Consider the following 22,974-nt stretch of genomic DNA (forward strand, 5'->3'; position numbering starts at 1 on the left):
GGGATATGTAATTTTTCGGGATTTTGTATAATAATATAATACGGGCGTGGGTAATTTTATAAGGGATTTATATAAAATAAGTTATAAATTAATATGGTAATGTAATGAAAAGCACCAAGTAAAAAACATTAGAATTGTGTATTTAACCTAGGCTTAAATGAAAAAAAGGGTTTTTATGGGGTATTGTGTAATTTTCCTAAGTAAAATAGGATTTTACTTAGGAAAAGACTTATGAAAGTAAATGAATGATTTATGGATGGTTTTAAGTGCTTAGGCTTTTAAATTATTAGGCCGAGGGTCCGGTCCCTCCAGAAGTCAGAGAAATGCTCTGAGCCCCTCTAATTTTAGCAAATGCCTTAGTACTTAGGGGGAATTAGTGAAAATTTAGGGAAAGATGAGAAGGGGAGTTAATTATTTGACCTTGCCTTGCTTGAAATGCTTCCAGTGTAATGTCTGTCTTGCACTTGTGATGAAAGTAAAAATTAACACATTTAGAGTCATTATCCATCACATGTAATTCTGCAACATCATCTACCTACCCTACCTACTTTAACCTAACATTTTTTCTTCTTTATTTGGGTGCACTTAAACTGGCAAACCCTTATCAAACTTTTCTTTTCTTTTACATGGAGAAATCTATCTAAATCTAGCCTTATTACATCCAAGGGCTCAGGTTAAACTGTTGAGCTCCTTTTATTCACTCTACCTATCTACTTATCTGCCAAGATTAAACTGTTTGGTCAGATTTTATTCTCTATCTCTAAAACATAAAATTCAAATATGAACTAGCCAAGCTTAAGCTGTTTGATTGTTCATCAATTGTAGCATAAGTTACAAGCTGCACACAATTGTTTATTGCATAAGAGTAAAAAGTAGTGGCATTTAGACTTGCACACTTTCCTTGGTCTTTATTTTGGTGGGGTTCATTTTCTTTCACTTTTTTGACCATCTTATTCTTTTCACCATTTGATTTTTCTTTTAGGGTATACCCTCTTTACATTTTTTAAATTTTTTTCATTTTTTTGAAAATATGGAAAACCTTTGCAACAAGGAAATGTATGAACATATTCATAGCTTATCAAGTCAATCATGAAATATGACCCCTATTGGTATAGGAGCATAACATTGGCTCCACTTGGGGATGGCTTTTCTTGGTGGAAAGTCAAGAACATCAGGTTAGATGTACTTCGAATGATTTTGATTGAACTATGGAATCTTCTTTTGCTTGTTGCTTTATTGTATGTATGACAATGATACTTTTGAAGCTTAGGGCCTTCTCTTCGGGCTTCAACTCCAACAAGTTACTATCCAATCAAAACTGTGACAATACAAAGGATATAGTATGTATATGTTAAAAATCAAGATACATTAATAAGTAGGATCAAAGTAATGTTTCAACATCCAACCATTAACTAGCCCTTCTTCTGTTTCTATGCCATCCAAGTTTTTCAGATAATATGTATTGTTTCCTTGTAAGGCATAGATAATATAAGGTCCTTTCCATAGGAAGTCAAACTTCCCATGTTTTCCCTTATCCTCTCTCCTAGAATCCCATCTTAACACTTTGTCTCCAAGGTAGAAATCATCTGCCTTGGTTCTTTTATCAAATATCTTCTTAAGCTTCTCCTGCAACACTTGGGATCTTTGATACACTTCCTCTCTGGTCTGCTACAGATTGATGGTCTGGTTTATCCTCCTTTGAATATCATTAGGTTCCACCTGAGCTTCTTGAAGTAATTTCATTACAGGAACTCCTAACGATGAAGGGAATACAACCTCCATGCCATAGACTAACTCATAAGGACTAGTTCCAATAAAGTTTTTGGTTGTGAGTCTGTCTGCCCATAGTGCATTTGTCAGTTTCTTGTGCCAATTTTTCTTGTTCTCCTCCAATAATTTTTTAATAATATTAATGAGGCTCTTGTTGGAAGACTCAGCCAGTCCATTACCTTGAGGGTAATAGGTTGTGGAATGGCCTAAGGTGATATGGTACTTGTTACAGAAACTTATCATCTTCTTGGATTTGAAGGCAACAACATTGTCAGTTATGATTTTATTAGGACAGCCAAATCTAGACAATATGTTAGTTTCTAAGAATCCTATGATCACTTTGTCATTGGCTTGTCTGGAAGGAATGGCGTCCATCCATTTGGTGAAATAGTCTGTAGTAGTGAGAATCCATTTTTGTTGTCTAGAAGAGGGAGGATGGATTTCTCCAATGAAGTCGAGGCCCCATTGTTGGAAGGGTTTTTAAGTGGAAATTGGTCTCAGGGGTAAAGGTAACAATTTTCTCTTGCCTTGAAAAATTTGACATTTATGGAAAGCAATGACAAATTTATTTACATCAGCGAACAAGGTTGGCCAATAAAATCCAGCCCTTAGGATCTTGACTGCAGTTGATTTCCTGTAAAGGTTTCCACCACAGTCTCCTGCATGAAATTCTTGGAGAGCCTTGTTAGCTTCTTCTTTTAATAAACAATTCAATAGAATTCCTTCATGATTTTTCCAAAAAAGTGCATTATCTAAAATACAAAACTTTGAAGCTTTCATCTTTAAAAACCTTTTCTTTGTTCTGGATAACCTTGGAGGAGCCTACAGGTTTAATAGTACATAAATTATATCAGCATACCAAGGTGAATCTAAGAAGGCCTGGCTGATTTGTGGAGTCGCCATCTCCTGTTTGTTATCTAGTTCATTAATGTCTAGGGCTTGACAATTTGTTTCTGTCATGAGCTTGGCCAATCCCTGTCCTTTTATTATCTTTGTAGGTTTTATTTCAATATCATACTCTAATATGGTAGCAATCCATTTACCTCTTTTGCCCTCAATTCCATCCTGGGTTAAGATGTCTTTGAAAATAGTACATAGGCTATCACATGGGAGTACAATATATAGACTCTAAAGTCTTTAATGGATTTTACAAGTGCAAAAGCTTGTTTCTCCATGATTTTGTATTTTAATGATGCATCCCTAAGTGCTTTACTAAAAAAGGCTATGGGTTTCTCACATCCTTGATCATCCTTTTGTAATAAAACAGCTGCTATAGTGTGTTCTGATGCGAATGAAAATATTATGAAGTCTCTATCAACTTGTGGGTGTTGAGAATGCAACAAGATGATGGAGCTTAGTAGAAAGAAGTCGCGTTCACTAAGTGGGCCCGCAGGCTATTTTTGGCGCAAAGTCTATTTTTAGACTATGTCTATTTTTAGACATATGGATCATGGTTTATGAGTTGTAGGAAGCTATTTGTGGATGATTGGTCATGTTGGTAAAAATAGATGGACTTCTATTTTTAGACATATGGGCAGTTTCTATTTTTAGACTGCCAGGCTAAAAATAGAACAGTCGAATATTATTGTCTCATAATAATATTTGGACTATAAACATTATCTTATCCTCTTGGAGCACTTCAGTTTGAGCTACAGATGTGGCACATGTAGCTGTCATAAGGAAATACGCTTTTCTTGTGGGTCAGTTGAGCTATTGCATGCAGGACTTCAGTTAGAACTCATGTGGTTGAGTTTCTGTGGAGCTGATTGTGGAGTTGATGGAATTGTGTTCAGTTTGACTTGGTTAAACTAGTTGTATTTAGTCTATCTGCAAATACACTAGTGATGAGTGATGTGAATTAATTGTTAAATTAATTCACTAATTATTCATAAAGCAACTAAAGAATACATCAGTTAACTCAGTGCATGTACAGTTCAGTGGAGACAGGTGTTAGAGGTTGAGATTGCTATCAGTTGTGACTATAGTTGTGCATGAGATTTGCACATGCATGGATGGAGATTTCCCATGAGGCTTGTGTAGTATAACCAAGGGAATTCGATTTCACAGAGTGATTGATTCTCTTGCAGGATTGTGCAGTGGAGGCAGGCAAATAGTGGAGGAGATTTGAGGCATCAAATCTGAGCTAGTTTGTGTGTAACAGGTGGAGATAGTACTGAGTACTTGTGAGGGGTATTGTACTATGTATTGTTACATGTTCTCTATCATTATAATATACAGATAGTGTGGGGTTTTCAGCTGTATGCTTTCCCCGGGTTACATACTGTGTTAATGTGTGCATGAGATTGATGTTTCATTGTTTTTAATGTTGCTAAATTGATGATCAACGTAGAGGAGATTATGTATTGTGCATGTATTCCACAATAGTGTATAATCGGGATAATCTCTGTGAATAAGTGTCATATTATTCAAAATTTCCACAGTGGGCTGGTAAGGACCGGTGTTCTAGTTAAAGCCATTTTAATTTCTTCAAATGCTTGTTTGGCTTCTACTGTCCATTTAATGCTTGAATCTTTTTTTAACATATCATTAAGCAATATAATTAGTTCAGCTAAGTTAGATATGAATCTTCTAAAAATTTTATCTTTCCTCAGAAAGCTTGAAGTTCTTTGATATTTCTTGGGTGAGGTATCCGCAGAATAGCTTCTATTCTAGCAGGATCAATTCTAATACCATCTTTGGAAGTGATATGGCCCAAGAGTTTACCTTCCTCTAGACCAAACAAAGACTTCTTTGGATTCAAAGAGATACCATATTTTCTACATTTTAGGAATACTTGTCTGAGATGGTCCAAATGCTGCTGATCTAATTTAGAAAAAATAGTTAATTCATCCATATATATAACAAGAAAATCATGAATTTCTTTTGCAAATGCTATGTCCATTGCTCTTTGGAAGGTTGCTCCTGCATTTTTAAGTCCAAATGGCATTTTGATGTACATGAATGTGCCCCATGGTGTTGTAAAAGTAGTTTTTTCTTGGTCGTCAGGATGAACCAGAATCTGGTTATACCCTGAGAACCCATCTAAAAGTGAAATCCTAGAAGAACCTACTACCCTTTGTAAAATATGATCCATCTTAGGTAAACGGTAATTATCCTTCAAAGAAACCTTATTTACATTTCTTAAATCAACACATAATCTAATTTCCCCAGTTTTCTTCCTAGTAGGTACTAGATTAGACACCCACTCTGAAAACCTAATAGGAGCAATTATCCCTGCTTCATACATACGTTTGATTTCTTTTTCAATCAATGGTAGCAGTACAGGGTTAATTCTTTTGAGTTTTTGTTTGAATGGTTTCTGATTTTCTTTCAAAGGTATTGTATGCTGAATTATAGAGGTGTCATATGATTTCAAGTCCTCATAGCTCCAGGCAAAGACATCCTAGAATTCTCTCATTAGTTCAACATATTTTAGTTTTTGGTCAGGGGGCAAAGATTTAGATAACTTTATCATTTTTGGATTTTCTTCAGTCCCCAAGTTATATTCTTCAATATCTGCTTTTAGTGGTTCCATCTTAGGTTTCTTTGGAATGTCATTAGAATCAAAGAGGTCTTCTAGAGGAGTTAATCCTTTAGGCAAATGATTGTCTTTTAAATTAATGACTTCATATTCTCCTTCAATAATCTCATCAATATCCATTTGTTTAAGGTCTTGCATTTCTTTGTTGGTGAACTTTGTAGGATGAAGCATTTGAATTGTAATCTCTTTTGAAATTTCTGTTTCTACCTCATTTGTTTGATCAAATTCAATAAATATATCTACATCTATGTGACTGTTAGAAAATTCTTCATCTAAAGTCAAGAAATTATTAATTTTCTCATCACTATCAAACACTTGCCAGTTCTTTAAATTGTTAGGTATGGCTGGTCTGTGTCTAATCTCAGCTGTGAACTAATGATTAGGTTCGAATGGTAATTTGTAGGTGCTGGCAAACATTGCCAGACTATGGGCTTGCAAGTTGTGTTTTCTTGGGATTTTAGCAAGCTGAGTTTCCAAAAAAGTATTGAGAATCTTTATAACTATTCCTCTATCGTATCTCAATCTGGGATCGTTTGTTAGATACTTCCCTTTGATCTGTTGAATGATTAAATCAGAATCTCCTATGGCAGATACTCTAATTTCCCCTAATCTTTTGATAAGTTTAAGACCTAGCAAGAGAGCTTCATACTCTGCCATATTATTGGTGCACTTAAAGTCTAATATGTTGGCATGGCCTTCAGCATGGTCATTTTCAAGATTGTACACCCAAACTCCTGCTCCTGCTCCTAATTTTTTGACTGAACCATCAAATTCTAAGTGCCAAAGAATTTCATGTTCGTAATTGGTATTAGGAGTGTCAGGAATTTGTTTAACAATGAGATCTAGCTTTTTACTTTCTTCTAGTCTCTCTTAGGTATCTGATGTTTCATTGTTCTCAGAAATTTCTTGGATTTGAACACTAGACTTTTCTTTTATAATTTCTTTTGGTTTTGCTGCTAAAACTTTTAATTCATTGGAGGGATCAATTTCAGAATTGTAAAGAATGAAATAATCCATATCAGAGTGTACTGAGTAGATAGGGAAATTTTTGGGTTTCTCTTGACTACTTACTACATATTTCATTAAAGTTTCTCTGTATAGTTTCTTAGGTTGGCCGAAAACTGAAATAGTAGCATATGACATGTCCAATTGAAGAGATCCTTGAAGCTTTGCACCCCAAGATCTGGACAATAACATGCCATACTTTGGTGGAATATCTGCTACTATTATGTCCATTAAGATTGTCTTTGCAGGGTACTGAACCAGTGAAACACACAAGTCTTTTATTAATCCTAAACATCTCACCTAACTTGAATCGAAAGAAAAAATGTCTTTGTATGGCCTGGTGATGTCTAGGTCTAATTTTTCCATTAAAAACTTGGGCATTAAGTTGTGAGATGCCCTAGAATCAAACATGGCATTATGAAGTATTTTGTCATGTATGTTTACACTTACATAGAAAGTAGGAATTCCTCCATCTAAGGGTTTTCCATTTACTTCAGGGCCAAAGATTAATTCAAGTTGGTCATCAAAAACATTTACTGAGTCTTCATTTCTAGTGATTTTGAGTGATCTATTGATTTGGCTTCGGTAGACATCATGTTTAGCTAACTCAGACAATGGAACAACTATTTTTAATTTGCCTACTTTAGTCTCTAGATTAAAAGGTTTTTCAGTTTGAGTTCTTGTATTTCGGACAGTTGGATTCTCTTTATCTTCTGTATTTTCTATGTTTTTCTCCTTCTCAGGAGTGGGGTTATGAGCTGAAGTTGTTTCCAAATCAACTTCTGGAGGTTCTTCCACATTTCCTTTAGGAGGAAGAGAAGTGGAGATTTGTCTGTTATTAGGGTGATTATTGGATACATCTTCAATAATTGTATTAGCAGGATTAGGATCTGATCTAGAAAGAATATGTACATGCGTAGTATTGGTCTTACCTTTGATGGGCTGTTTTGTAGCTTTCTGTTTGTTGGTTTTAGGGACATCAATTCTTCTACACCTCAGATTATATTGCTTTTGGACTTCATAAATGGCTGTATCATATCCCTCCCTGAAGTCAAATGATTCACCTGACCGAGTTTGGAATAGTTTGAGAATATGAGCTTCTTGATCCTCTTGGGTCAATAAAACTTGTTGTTCATTATTGAGTCCCATCAAGTTTATTTGAGTATCTTCTATTGGTTCATCAGAATTTGAGGCTTCAACATAATTTTCCTGGAATGGGGGCCTAATGTTTTGGTCAGGACCAGTCTTTCCAGTGTTCTGGTTTTGATTTTTCCTGAAATTTGGATTTCTTCCAGTATTGGTCGGCTGACCATCCCAAGGGGATTTCATTTCAATTGTTTCTACTCTATCTCCTAGCATATCCATCCCTTTAATAATAACATCCAATTTCTGTTCAAAGGGTGAGGGTTCTTCTTTCAATGGTATCCTCCTTTCACTTCTAGCCTTGGCTCGTTTAAATATCAGGTTGGATTCAACACTGACAACTATACTTTGCATATCTTCTGAAGTTTGAGAAGCTCTTTCCATAAGCTAGTATGCTATGTCAGAATCAAATCCATCAGGGAATTTGATTAATTATAAATCTGGAGGAGGTCTGAGGTTTTGAGGAATAACAATGTAAACATTATTGAACCTAGTGCAGTATTCTTGCACAGTTTCTTGTGTTCCTCTCTTCAGGTTTTCATATTCTGATAAGATTTGGAGAGGGTCTTTCTTCTTTTCCCATCTGTTCAAGAATTGTCTATAAAGAGCTTCTAGGTCATTGACACTGTTTTCAGGAAGGGCTCTAAACTAGGCTCTAACTTCTCCAGTCAAGCTTTGAACAAATATTCTCATTCTTACATCGTCTGCATCTATTTCATATATTTGAAAGTAATCAGTCATTTTTTTGGTATGTTGTTTTGTAGTGTAGGTACCATAACCATTGAATGGAGTGATTTTACTTTGATAGTCTTGGGGCACATCCCCTGGATTGGCTGGTAATACCAAGGGAGTATATTTATTTGCCATTGCAGTAGGTAGTGATGAAACAACAGTTGGGGTTGGGATAACGATGGGTGTTGGAGTGGTGGATGGAGGGGTAGAAGGGGTGGTTTCAGGTTGAGATGTATGAGGAAATGGTGATGAACCTGGAGAGGCAGTAGTGATCATAGAAAGGTTGGGTGTTCCTTCAAATGTAAGATCAGATTGTATGGAGTTCTGCAAATGTCTATCAAGGTGTGAAGTAACAACTTCAAGTTGTAAATCTTCAATAAACACTGGGTCTTGAACCAAGCGGACCAACTCAGAGTCAGAAAATGTTACAAATAAAGAGGTCTCAAATTGCTCATCAAAGGGTTCATCCTCAAGGTAGATCCACTTTACAGGGCAAGATTTTGATCTATAGATGGGCCAAGAACTAGTAGAACTTTCTTGGCTTTCCTATCTCCTAAGAATTCTGGGGATCAGATTAGGATTTTCAAACATAGGTGGTGGATTTGGATCAGGATTAGCTCTAGTGTAATGAGTCCTTTCTGAAGCCAAGTTTCTAGGTGTATTTTTGGTTTTTCTCTAAATGGGATTAACAACACAACTTCAACAGTTTCTTTAAGAGGTTTTAGATATGGGATTTGAACTTTCTTAAAGACTTATTTGACAAGAGGAACTGGTTGAGTGTTTGAAACCAGATGTTCAATCCATAAACTAGACCGGAGATAGACTGAAGCAGCATTCATTTAATGTGAAATTGCAAAGCAAGAGCAGTTCAAAGGCTACCTGGCTAACTTCAAGCTCCGTCTGTAGTTTATAAAGTAAACAATAGTAACAAACAAACTATTCGTTCCCTAGTGGAGTCACCACTATGTTATCACTCAGATTTTCCTTGAAGTTGTTGGGAAGAGGAAAGGGGTCCAATGTAACCACAAACCAACTTTTAGGTATAGAATCTAGCCAATCTGTACCTAGAGATGGCTCTCTCTTTAAGTTTTAGCTTTGTTTTGAAAGATATTAGGCTAGTTATGAAGTTTAGGGGTTTTGATTGAGTTTGGGTGGTGAAATTCAATATCGGAGGGGTAGAACTGAGTAGTTTAGGCCATTGGGCTAATGGAGTCAAAGAAGATGGCTTAACTGGATTTGTTTTCTTAACAAGGGATGGTTTCACAGGGCAAGATAGTTAAACATGGAACAAATAGAGACTTAAAAAAGATGGAATGCACTCAAAAGGGATGAAGGGAAATTAAGAATCTTTCATCATATTTTAAGAGAGGGAACTTGGATGATTACCAATAAAGAGAAATTAAGAATTCTTTACTAAATAATCAAAGTGAATAAACTAGGAAACAGGAGCAATTAAGAATTCACTGTTTATGCCAGTTTAGAGGAAAACATTAAGAACAAAAACGATTGAAAACAAATTGCACTCAAGCACTTTTTGAATTATTCTTTTTCATTTATCATTCAGATATGAAACACAGTTGATATACAAGAAAACTTTAAAACATGAGATATAGAAGAATTATTGATCCAGTGTCTGACTCATGAATCCTGTGAAAAGTCCTTTGCATCAATTCTTCATCTAGTTAGCCATACAAAATTTTGTCCAATAGCACTTTATTCCAAGATAATCAATATTACAGCAATGTCTAAGAATCCACACTCAATACTCCAATTGAGGGAGTATTTATAAAAAAACTTTACAAAAAATATCTCATAACAAAGTGAGATATATTCTAGGATGACTATGAATAAGTTACAAGAAAAATAGAGACAGATGGTCTCGTAGATAGAAGAAAAGGAAAAATGATGTTGTGTTGTTCCTATTCTTGTGAGTGTGCTGGAGGCAGGCCCTATGATTTGGCTTGTTGCTGTCTTCTTGGTAATTCTGTGTTGGCTGCCCTGTTTTCACTGATACTCTTTACCTGCTCTGATACTCTTCGACCTGTTTGATCTCTGTTTATCCTTTTTACCATTACTTACTGTAGTAAATAACCAAAATTTACATTTTACCAAGGATAATTTACAAAATTTCTAACATTTCTTCCCACCATTGTGGTTTTGGTATTCTAGTTCTTTGAAGTTTTCTTAGGGTCTCATCAGTTTCGATGTACCTAAAAAAGGTAGGCTAAATTGGAAACAAGTGCTTTATTTCATGCTCGACATAGAATAAGTTCTCTAGACTATCATAGAGAACTCCACCTATAGGCAACGCTTTTGATGCTAATGCACTTGTTGATGAACTTGCCTGGTTGCTTGCATATTGATTTAATTTCTCCACATAGTCTATATGCCTCATCAATTTGTCATTAATAACTAAAGGACTAGGCAACCCTTTACTCTGCAAAATATCAAATTTCTTCATGAAAGCATTAATTTCTTCCTGCATGTCATGGCATCTTCTTTCTAAATTTTGCATCAGAGTCATTTTAGTTAAAACCCTTTTGACTTCTAGAATTGTTCCTGTTCTGTCTTGAATGCCCAGTTCTTCAAGCTGGTACTTATTCTTGGTATTCAAAAACTGTATGAGCCTGGTGGCTTCCTCAGGCATATTTCCTAACTCTACTCTTGTCTTTTGAACCTCTTCTCGAGCTACCTTTACTAAATCAATTTGCTCAAAAATTATTTGGATTGATGGCCAAACATCATTTATTGACTGAGTGATGTTGGCCCAAAGAATTTTCCTAATTTCTGTCAAAGGTTTATCAAATGTGAGATCCTTTTATAATGATTTCACTCTTTGTTCTAATCCTTTAATTTCCCTTGTCCTTTCTGCAACATTTATCTTTGAGAGATCATATCTTTGCTCCAAGGTAGCATATCATTCTTTTACCTTTTGCATTTCTGTAACTTGGAGCTTCAATTCCTCCATTGATTTTACTAATTCATCTAGGCTAAGACCTATAATTCCTGCTTGTGTTGTACCTGCTGTTGTTGTTGTTGTTACTGCCTCTGCTGTGACTGCTGGAACATTAGGTGCTAGAGTTGTTCCAAGGGTGGAAGGGACTACAGTGGAAACTACTGGAATCACATTAGGAGGCTGAGAGGTCGACTCTCCCTGCTTATCCTTCAATGATTTCTCCAATTCTTGTTCAGTTTCCTTTAGCTGCTCATTAAGTTTCAGGACTAAGTCCATCAGCTCTTCTTCAGTTCTTTGTTGTATCACCTCAGCTATTTGTGGGTGTCTTGAAGGTGGCAATTTCAGTTGCTTTCTCAAAGTAGCAATATCTTCATCCTTCTTTTTGATTAAGGTTTCTACAACCTTCACTTATTTGGGATCATGACCCAACCCAATGATCAATTCTTCTAATGTTTTGATCTTGTTGTCTTTAGCCTGTGAAGAGGCTTTCTCCAGCTGTAGTTGGGCAGTTGTGTTATTCAAAGAATTTTCCAGCCTTTGGGCCATCATAGCCTTACTAGTCAAGGTGGAATAAATCATCTCTCCAGTTTGTTTGTGCAATTCAATTTGATCCAAAGGATGAATATCCTTTGCCATGACCTCAAAATTGGTTCTAAGATAGTCTGCTGCTGATTGAGGCTGTTGCACTTTAGGTTTGAAATAACTCATTATCATCTTACCTTCCTTGATGTCATAGGTTGACATCAATTTGTTTTGATTAGTAGGAGCCATTTTCAAATATTGATTATAAACCTGAATCCTCAATGGATCATTTCTGGCTTTTATTTCCATAAATGTCTTCTTGATATCTGAAGTGTCCTTTCCTGGTGGTCTGAAAGATGATACCTCTGCACTTTGTTGTCTTTCTAGCTCCTGTCTCTGTGAGCTAGTAGATGTTCCACCTACTGGGAATGTTTGATGACTATCTTTTCCTTCTTTCCTTTGATTATTAGTAGTCCCTTCAAAAAATTCTTCCTCTGAAAGAGGATTTAACCTTTGTCTTTTTGCACCAGGCTGCATTGAGGGTCCATTGGCAGGGGTAGCTAATTCCCTGTCTCTTTTCTTATTCCTTTCCTCATTCAGAGGAGTCTGAAAAATTGGAGGTTCTCCCACATTGCCCTGAGTTGGGGGAGTTTGCATTTGGGCCTATTCCTTGGAAGTTTCAGGCTATTTTGACATTGTAGATTGCTCAATGGCCTATGTATTGGTCTCTATTTCTTTGCCCTTGGAGGTCTCTGTGGCTGGTGTATTAGTCTACTGTGAGTGCCTTTTTGAGGTCCCAGCTACTGAGACACTTATTCCTGATACTGATCTCTAAGAAATACCATGTACCTGCCCAAAAGAATCTAAGTCAAGAGTCTTTTCAAGATCTCTCATTACATTTTCAATATTAACTTGTTCACTGTCAGCAGCTACTAAGGTCCCCTCTCTCCATTCATCCATATTGGAAAATTGTTCAATTTCTAGGATCCTATGATGCATATAGGGGGACAATCTATCAAAGATAAAGCCCTGAGGGTCATATGGGGCCCAGCCAAAACTCTTTTGTAATCTAAGGTAGTATTCTAGAATTCTTTCTACTGCTTCTGCTTCTCTACTGTTGCAGACAAAAGGGGTTTGATCCTTAGCTATGCTTTCTTTTTGGCTTTAGTAAAATGGATCAAATCAGCATTACACATCTGCCTATAGTATTCCAATGAAAATAGTCACATTGGAACATACTTTGGTAACTTGAAGGGGGCAAGCTCACAACCATATATTCTGAATTCTGTGAAGTTCTGGTATAGATACCAATCTCCCAATTTAACCTGCTTGGAAAGTTGAAGTGTATTTTTAATATCACCACTGATCCTGGGAGGGGAAACCCCTGTCAACAAGGTGGTTTCTGGGTGAACAAATAGGTCAATGAATTCATTATAGGAGTAAGGGGTTTCAAAGGAATCATGGAAGACTACAGACCAGAAGATTACAGACCTTGGATTTCCTCTGGTGTCAAGTTTCAAGACAGGGAATGGGAAATTGTTTGATTGATAAAAGAGCATAAGATGGTATATAAAGGTGGAGTACTTGAAAACTCTTTCATTTTCCAGTCTCATGAATTGGTCATGAATCTTGTCAGCAATGTAGGAGGCAAAGTCATATTTGATAGCAGGGGGCTGTCCAGGAGTAAAAATTGACAACAGTACTAGGGTTAACTCATCAACAAATTCACTAGAATTGAAACCCATTATTGATGATATCATGTCAATTATGAGTTGTCCCATATCTGTGAAGAAAGTTTGCATGTAAGGAGGTGGGCCATCAAGCTGATGCTTTGGTGACATGAAAATTTGACAGAGGTGAGTGAGTTCCTCTTGGGATAATTTAACTGATTTCTCAAGTAAATCTCCCATGGAAAGGGGAGTCAGGGCTTGACTAGGATGAAACTGTAACATTTCATTAATTGACTCAGCAGTTATTGGAAAAAGGACTATTTGGCTTGGGGACATGACTGCTCGGTGATTAGGGTCGTAATTGGCATGACAATGGTGAATTATTTCTGGGAAAATACAAACTGAGGGTAGAAAATACATAGGAAGGTTGGATTCCCACAGTCCTATGATATCAGAACCATTTAGGTAGTTATCTCTGCTTTGGCAAAAGACTTTCAGGTGATTTTTGTCAGTGATGAGGTCTTTTATCTGGAAGTCCTTATCTGCCAAAGGAAAATAGTCTAAATCTTTGTGGGGAGCATTTAAGGGTGCAACACTTAGGGCCACAGGGGTTTCCATGTCTGGTTCTTGTGGATTCAGATGGAAACAATATTTCTCTATAAAAATGGGCAAACAGAGGGTTTGGGAACTTATATAATGAAAAAAAAGATTGAATTGCAATGAATTTGGGCTTTTTCTGTCGAATTACAGTGGAAAACGAGAACTTGCAAGGTTTTATTGGGAATTTGGATAAATACCTGTGTTTGAGGGATGAATAGTGAAATAATAGGTGTTGGTAGTGGCTAACAGGTTCTGGGCTGCGTCGACTGCAAGTTTTCTGAGCAAGTTGGTGGTTGAAAACCTTGGGCAGTTGACCTCGACGTTCTTTGCATGGGAGCACAGGTTTACGATACAAAACAATGAAAACGACATTTGTTTTTTTATTTACAAAGTCAAGGGTTGGTGGGGGTTTTTTGTTTTCAGGCAGATGACATCAGTAGGGAATGGAGTGAGGTTTTTGTCGTATGCAGGAAAGCAGTAAGTGGTTTCGTATTTCACCGCTTTTGAGGATGGGTGGTAACTAGCCGGGAGCAAGCGATTCCACAAGATGTGTGACGCGTGGCCGAGGTACGGGGAGAAAACCACTTATTGATCATGCGCTAACGCACGGTCACAAAGGGGTGCACAATATTCATTAAGGCCGTCAGATCTGGAGGACCTAATCAGACGGTCGACGGGGAGGTGAAGTGGTGGAAGGTTAGAGGAGGGCGGGCCCATATAAATTAAAGGATTTAATCATATTGGGGGTGATGCGATTGGTTATTAGAGTTATTAATTTTTCCAAATGACATAAATAATCCTCATTAAATGGTGGCAGAGTTGAGCTCTTAATTAACTACAAATTAGTTAATTAATCCCATTTTATTGTTTTATTTACGGTTATATTTAACTATTGGGGCGGGATATGTAATTTTTCGGGATTTTGTATAATAATATAATACGGGCGTGGGTAATTTTATAAGGGATTTATATAAAATAAGTTATAAATTAATATGGTAATGTAATGAAAAGCGCCAAGTAAAAAACATTAGAATTGTGTATTTAACTTAGGCTTGAATGAAAAAAGGGTTTTTATGGGGTATTGTGTAATTTTCCTAAGTAAAATAGGATTTTACTTAGGAAAAGACTTATGAAAGTAAATGAATGACTTATGGATGGTTTTAAGTGCTTAGGCTTTTAAATTATTGGGCCGAGGGTCCGGTCCCTCCAGAAGTCAGAGAAATGCTCTGAGCCCCTCTAATTTTAGCAAATGCCTTAGTACTTAGGGGGAATTAGTGAAAATTTAGGGAAAGATGAGAAGGGGAGTTAATTATTTGACCTTGCCTTGCTTGAAATGCTTCTAGTGTAATGTCTACCTTGCACTTGTGATGAAAGTAAAAATTAACACATTTAGAGTCATTATCCATCCCATGTAATTCTGCAACATCATCTACCTACCCTACCTACTTTTAACCTAACATTTTTTCTTCTTTATTTGGGTGAACTTAAACTGAAAAACCCTTACCAAACTTTTCTTTTCTTTTACATGGAGAAATCTATCTAAATCTAGCCTTATTACATCCAAGGGCTCAGGTTAAATTGTTGAGCTCCTTTTATTCACTCTACCTATCTACTTATTTACCAAGATTAAACCGTTTGGTAAGATTTTATTCTCTATCTCTAGAACATAAAATTCAAACATGAACTAGCCAAGCTTAAGCTATTTGACTGTTCATCATTTGTATCATAAGTTACAAGCTGCACACAATTGTTTATTGCATAAGAGTAAAAAGTAGTGGCATTTAGACTTGCACACTTTCCTTGGTCTTTATTTTGGTGGGGTTCATTTTCTTTCACTTTTTTGACCATCTTATTCCTTTCACCCTTTGATTTTTCTTTTAGGGTATACCCTCTTTACATTTTTTAATTTTTTTTGATTTTTTTTGAAAATATGGAAAACCTTTGCAATAAGGAAAGGTATGAACATATTCATAGCTCATCAAGTCAATCATGAAATATGACCCCTATTGGTATAGGAGCATAATACATTTCAGTTTTAGTTAGTCCCTAAACTAAAATTGAGAATTAAAATTTGAATTTTATCTTAGCAGCTATTTGTAAAATAATTAATTAATTCATCTTGAGTTAATTAGTTGTAGAAAATCAAACATGAAGACTATGTGAAGACATGCAACAATTTCCCATTTGATTGAGGAAGTTATCCCTTGATTAAAGGAGATCAAGATGAGTTGTACTTAGTTAGCTTAGCTAACTGAGTTAAGTCTAGTTAGATTAGTTCCAACAGTTTGTAGAACTGACTGTGAGTTCAGTTAGTTAATGCATGTATGCATGTAACTGCTGCACTTCAGATAACTGGATATTCTCTCATAAATAACTCATGCATGTCAGTTCAGTCAGAGACCCAGTTGATATCAGATGATGGGACAATGTACTATTAGTTGCAGGAATATTCGATGGAGGATATCTCTTGCATACAGAAGGAATTCATTCCTTGAGCATGGTGTAGTTATTTCTAAGTTTGGTGAGTGTGTGATGAGGCCAATTCACATAGGTGGTAGCATTGGACCCCAGTAGAAACTGCGCAAGGAAATAGGAGGCTTGGAGGGCCGGAGGAAGACATATGTTGTGTCTATTCAGTTTGTAAGCTGTATTGAGGGAGTGTACTGAGAGCTGGATAGCTTGTGAGCTAAAGTTTTGTGTAATCCAGACATATTTCCACTTGTATAATAATACAAAGATCGGGATTTTTTGCTGAGGCTTTCCCCAAAGTATTCTTTTGTGTTCATGTGTGATTGCTTTCTCATTCTTTGTTATATGTGTTCTATTTGATCTTGCTCAAAATCAATTAAGCTTCTGCAATTTTGTTTGTACAAGTAGATCAAGTATTTTTCTTTAGTATATTGCATTATCAGGTGGTCTACAGTGAGAATTTCTACAAAAAACCCACAATGGGGGGAAAACCCAACCAACCTTTTCCTTAGAGAATCAATGCAACAAGAGATACATCAAATTCAAAATAACCAACAATATGACAAGTCAAATCTTCACCAATAATACTTCAAGATGTCCTTTCACAAGCTAGCACTAGGTATGCAATAGGGCTGAATTTTGGCCTCTCCTTTGTCTAAGATTTTCGTACCTTAACCACAAAAATTTCATATCATCAACATGTGCGAGGGCAGAGAGAGAGATAGATATCACATGTGTGAAGTGTCTTCTTCTGGAGCTTGGCTTCTTCTTCTTTTATCCATCATTCTCCTTTGCTATGGTAGATTAGAAGTACTCTTGATTGATAAGATGCAAAATGTGATTGTTTTAGAGAGAATAAATTAACACACACAAAAATTAATCATGGATCAAATTTACAATACACCAAACCCCTAGAAACATAAGCATTTGTCACTCAAAGGAAGAGAGTAAGAAAGAGAGCGAGCGAGAGAGAGAGAGAGATCACATGTTTGAAGTGTCTTCTTCTGGAGCTTGGCTTCTTCTTCTTTTATCCATCCTTCTCCTTTTTTATGCTAGATTATAAGTACTCTTGATTGATGAGATGCAAAAATTGTGCTTGTTTTAGAGAGAATAAATTAACACAATAAAAAATTCATCATGGATCAAATTTGCAATACACCAAACCCCTAGACACATAAGCATTTGTCACTTGAAGGAACAAAGTTCTAACTTGCTAACCCTCCCAACCACTCTATCTAAAATATGAAGTTTTTGAAAAGACAAATTGTGTATAAGCACAATTTTTTTTTTTCATGTTGAGTATTAAGAATCGCAATGAGGAAAAAAATATGAAGAAACTCCACAAACCTGTCTTCATGTGGACAAAAACACCCCATTCTTGGTCATGATAATCTACATGAGCTAAACCTACAAAATACAAGGAAAACAAGATTGAGACACAAAAAGAACATAACTAACATTGTTTATGTTTTTTTCAAGCTTGCACTACAATCTATATTAATATATAATTTTATTTTTTTGTAGACAAAATGTGTCATGCAAGATAAGGATGAAATATTATTAAAAGCGTAGACAATAGTTAGCACATAAGATTGCCTCATTTATGTCTACTACAATATTTTTTTAGTAGTCAACATAAAATAAATGTATGATACATCATTTTTATGACTACTACTCTATTTCCACTTAGGTTTTTTTCATTTCATAAGGTACACAATTATGCCGTTGTAGTCATCTTCTCGATCATTCTCTTCTAATGTTAAAATACTATATGTCGACCATATGTTAAAAAACTCAAAATAACACACCCCTCATATTTCATGAGAAAAATAAAACACCCCTCATATATTTCATGAAGACTACGCATGTGATGTTCATTATATGATTCAAAGATTTACAAGGTGGTGTGATGATTCTAGCCTTCCAAAGGTTGGAAATTTGGTAAAAATTGCTTCAATTTTGCATCATGGACTTCTGGGCTTGACTATGTATTAATATGTACATCTTGTGAATAGAATACAATCACACGGTTTTATCTAAATTATGGCTATTAATTCCTGTGTGTGTTTAATATTACTAACATATCCCAAGAAGGATAATTGGACATTGAAAAAACTAGTCAAGTAGTAAATTCGTGGGTTTTAAGATGGAGTACTAACATATCCCAAGAATGATTATAGGACCTAGAAAAAATTAATTCAAGAATGAATTCATGAGTTGTAAGTTGCATGATATGTGTTTACATGGCTTCATATAATCCTTTAGTAAAATGAAAATCTTGGTACCTATGACAAAATATTGTATGGTAAACCACTTTCAATTTTTTAGCAAATCAAAACATCCTATATCTTCACGCTAAATGTATTCATTAAGGGATACTAATCTATAGCGGTCAACTTGTGGTTTATAACATGATGAGTGTTATCGGGAAATATAGTGTCTATGCAGAGCTGCTAGTCCCACTAAGACTAGTAGCTATCTTAGAAACAAACAAACAAAAACTACTTTTGTTTTCCTTTATGAGAAGTAGATAAGAGGGGAACAAAGGAGACCAACCTCTGTCTTGTGCTTGGTTCCTTGCTTGATTCCTCTCCCTTCTGATAGATCTTCGCCACTCGCTTCCTTGTCTACCCAGCTTCAAAGAGCACCTATGGAATCAAAGCAACATAACACTATCCAAGAACAGAGATCTACTATCATAAACAATATAGGACCAGATATATATTGACCACACAAATGCATATATCATCAATCATACAAGAATGTGGAGGAAAACTTGAATAGATTTATTAATATCAAGAATAACAAAGAGGATTACAACCAATTGCTCTGAACCAGCGTCATCCTCTCAGAAAGAAAGCCCTTCTTCACCTCATGAAAAGCTTAGATCACCCAACACTATGATGTTACACCAAGAAACCAACAACACTTCCTTACAAGATACAAAATTCCAGCCCCCGGATCTATGGGATGAGGGATCCATATATAGATGTTTGCAAGGGGGGTGAGTCAGCTTCTGAGATTTGATTAGTGTCCTCTCTCTAATAGTTCTTGATTCCAATTGGAGATTGATGATATATTATTCATCCCTGGGCGAATGCAGAGAGGCAAGTGTCACAGGAGAAGTTTATGGAAGATTCCATGATCATCCACCTCGCAAATTGACTCTGCCATTTGTCCACTCTCGCCCATAGCACCCCATAGAAGGGCTTTTCGGTATGCATCGCACCTCCCGTGTGCATTTAGGTGGGATGCAGTGCACTTTGACCATGGAGCAGGTGAGATGGTCCAGTTTTGACCAGTTCTGAGTAGTTTTTCATGGAGAACTTCTGGGAGATGATGTAATCAGCTGAACTTGTTCTTTTAGGGGATGGAACAACACTTTTAGGGACTTAGGAGCCCTTGGTTTATGGACATGTTTGATTGGGGTTGCAATGCCCAAAAATGTCTATAACAGTTGCCCCCTAAAGCATGAGGTCGTTAATCTTTTGATGTCGGGTGAAATGATTTATTATGAGGATCCTAAGTTTTTTCGAGCTGGAAGGCGACCTGTAATAAGATACAATACAATATATTATCTTCATAATATTTTCATGATCTAGCTGAGGCGAGCATTCCCATGCTCAGCTTTATAAATTCATTTTCATGTACATAAGACAGACAATCGTCTGTGTGCAGACTGATGATTCTGGTAGAGCCATCATCCCTTAGATTGGATGATTATCTGTGCAGTAATGATGTACATTCGATGTATTTATTTTCCTGAATATATATCGCAGCTCGGACGTATGAAACTAGATCTGGGGTCTTCAATCTCGTTCGATCTTCACTCAAAGTACAAGTCGATCCATGTGAGAGATGTTCGGGAGTCGAACATGGAAAGACATCGCCTGATTACCAGCCGATGATGAAAGCTGTTAACAGGCGTGAGAGGAATAAGGGACTTGGTGTTGAACACCACGCAAAATCTTTCGGTCAAAGGCCATTGATGTAAACCTATCGCCGGAAGTGAGAAACTTGCCATTGAGGCATGCAAGCTTCAAAGTACTGAAAGGGTTGTTCCTAGATCGACTTCTTGGATAATGAGCTGATGTCGACAAGAAGCGATCCGTCATAGGAGGGCCTTAATGAATCCCACATCTACGACACAGAATGAAGCAAATGATTTTAATGGAGGCGAAAACGATCTGATGATATAAAGTTTAGGGTGGCGGTCATGAAAGAATGGAGCGTAAATGTATTGCAGTGGATGAGACACAGGTGAATTCTCTGAGCGACTTCTCTTTAACATATCGGTGACACTGACATGATGGATTGGTAGCATTAACCCCAAATGTGGATGGTGTGATGGACCAATGGTGATATAACCAGTGAACGGAACAACCCAACCCGACTCGGATGCAGAGTGAAAGTGGCATGTTCAAGAGCGACTTGCTACCAATAAAGTTTCTTCAAGTTTTCTTCCCAATTTTTCCCCAGTGATTGCTGACCAGTACCTCTTTATTTTTGTCAAGCTTGAGGAGGATAACATATTCTTGTTCTATAGTTTGCCCTTCGGGCAAACCCATCGCTATTTTTTAACGAGCCTAGCGATAGTGAAACTCGTTCTTGTCGGTATGGACAAGTTTGTCACTATTCGGTTTTAATGAGTTTAACAACAAAGATAACTCGGTCCTTTTCATTTTTAGAGAGTCTGAAAGGGACATAAAGAAAACTCCAACAATCATATTTCGTCATATAATCCCTTAAGTCCGAGAAAGTATAAAATAATACAAAAGGGATGAATTTTCGGTACTTTTAACGAGCTGAACAAAACAAGCGCTCGATCTTTTTGTGTAATAATCCCTCAGGTCCAAAAAGATTAAAATATAAAGGAGGGATAACAGTTCCGATCACTTTAACGAGCTGGAGAGGCCAATTTCTCGACAATCTTTTCATATTTTACGAGTAAGATGAAAAGAGCTTAAAGGAGACTCGTTTTTCGAGGAACGAGTGATAAATTCGGGTAGCAGCTAATTCCAGGTAAGGTTTGGAATTTTCCAATCAAGACAGTGTCACAAGGATGGCTAACAAGATCACTCTTCACAATTGTTCCTCAAAAAGGGTAAAAAATCAAATGGAGGTGAATGATCGGCCAAAATAGAGTGGAGGTGATGATGAGAACACGACCAAGGCTTCAAAGGCTGATGATAATACATTCACGATGGTTATTTACCAGAAATTGGTTCATTTTTTAATGAATGAGCTTAAACTCTGGGGGAAACATTTGCTCACTGCTTATGTTTAATTTTTAATGAGCTTGAACTCCACATAAAAACTGCTCGATCCAGTCGTATAATAAGGATGTCTCATATAAGATGGCATTTTTTCAAAGCTTTGCCCCACATCTTTTCTTTATGAAAGTTAGGGAACAACCAATACTACGAGTTTAAAGGGTTAGAGGACCTAAAAATTTAAAAAATAAATGGTCACTCTTCGCTTTCATGCCAAAAGGTTTGCATGCCCCTAGGTATAGCGAAAAATTTCCAGGTTACCAAAGATTGTTCTATCCGCACTGCAGATAAAACACTTCCTCGGCGATGTCTACCAAAATAGACAAAGGTGAGTGGCGCAACTTGCCTCCACTCACATAAATTTAACGGACGAATATTATTCCAGTCTAATCTCATAAACTAGTCATATATCCTTCGCGGAAACCTACCCTATACCCAAGGTTTTCCTGCCGAAGCAGACCAGGGTGCATGCTCCCTAGGTTTCAGTCATGTCCTCTCGAATCACTCGCGCTCATCAAGTGGATGGACTAGGGATTGATGAGACATTCCTTGTGTGAAAAGACCATTCAGGGATGGTATTTGACTATTTGCTAAGTGTGAACCGGGGAATGAAAGCTGGTCTACGAGCTTGACCACTCTTCCTTCATGCGGAAAACACATTACTCTAAAGAGTGAGGAGACAATGGTTCCCATACAATAAATATAGTTGCATCCAAGGAGTAGATTATAATCCAAGGGTCCTTGGACTACCATTACGTTCATGTGAATGGTTTTCCTTCTCAATGTTATTGGCACATTGGGAAGGATCCCTAACAGTCGACTGGTTCCTTTGTCAAAGCCTGTTAGATTTCTCATTTCAGGCAAAAGCGATGGTGAACTAAGCACTTTCCAAGCAGTTGAGGAAAGGATACTCACAGAAGCCCCTTCATCTATGATGGTACCGGCCATGACCATTCTGTATATTTGAGCAATGATTCGAAATGGTACACTAGACGGTAAACGGGGTCTGCCTAGTAGATTCCAATTGAAGGAAACAACTAGGTTGCTTGCAGGTGGGACCGAATAGACGGTCGGATATGACTATGAAGAACTTCCTTCCTGCGGTAAAGGAACGGGTAGACTACCCCCATGTTTATTGGAGTCTATGTTTACGAAGAGAATTTGAACGGTGTCGTTTTTGTTCTCTCTGGTGACTGTATCATCTGAAGATGGGCCTTCTGAAGGCAAGACTGGGTCAACTGCCACCTCGACCTTTTGACTTTCATCTGGTGTGAATTCAGATGGTTTATCTTC

This window comes from Pinus tabuliformis, chromosome 3_2 (genome assembly GCF_031772625.1).
Source record: "Pinus tabuliformis cultivar Carrire ecotype Pingquan chromosome 3_2, CPIR1, whole genome shotgun sequence".
Taxonomy (NCBI): Eukaryota; Viridiplantae; Streptophyta; class Pinopsida; order Pinales; family Pinaceae; genus Pinus; species Pinus tabuliformis.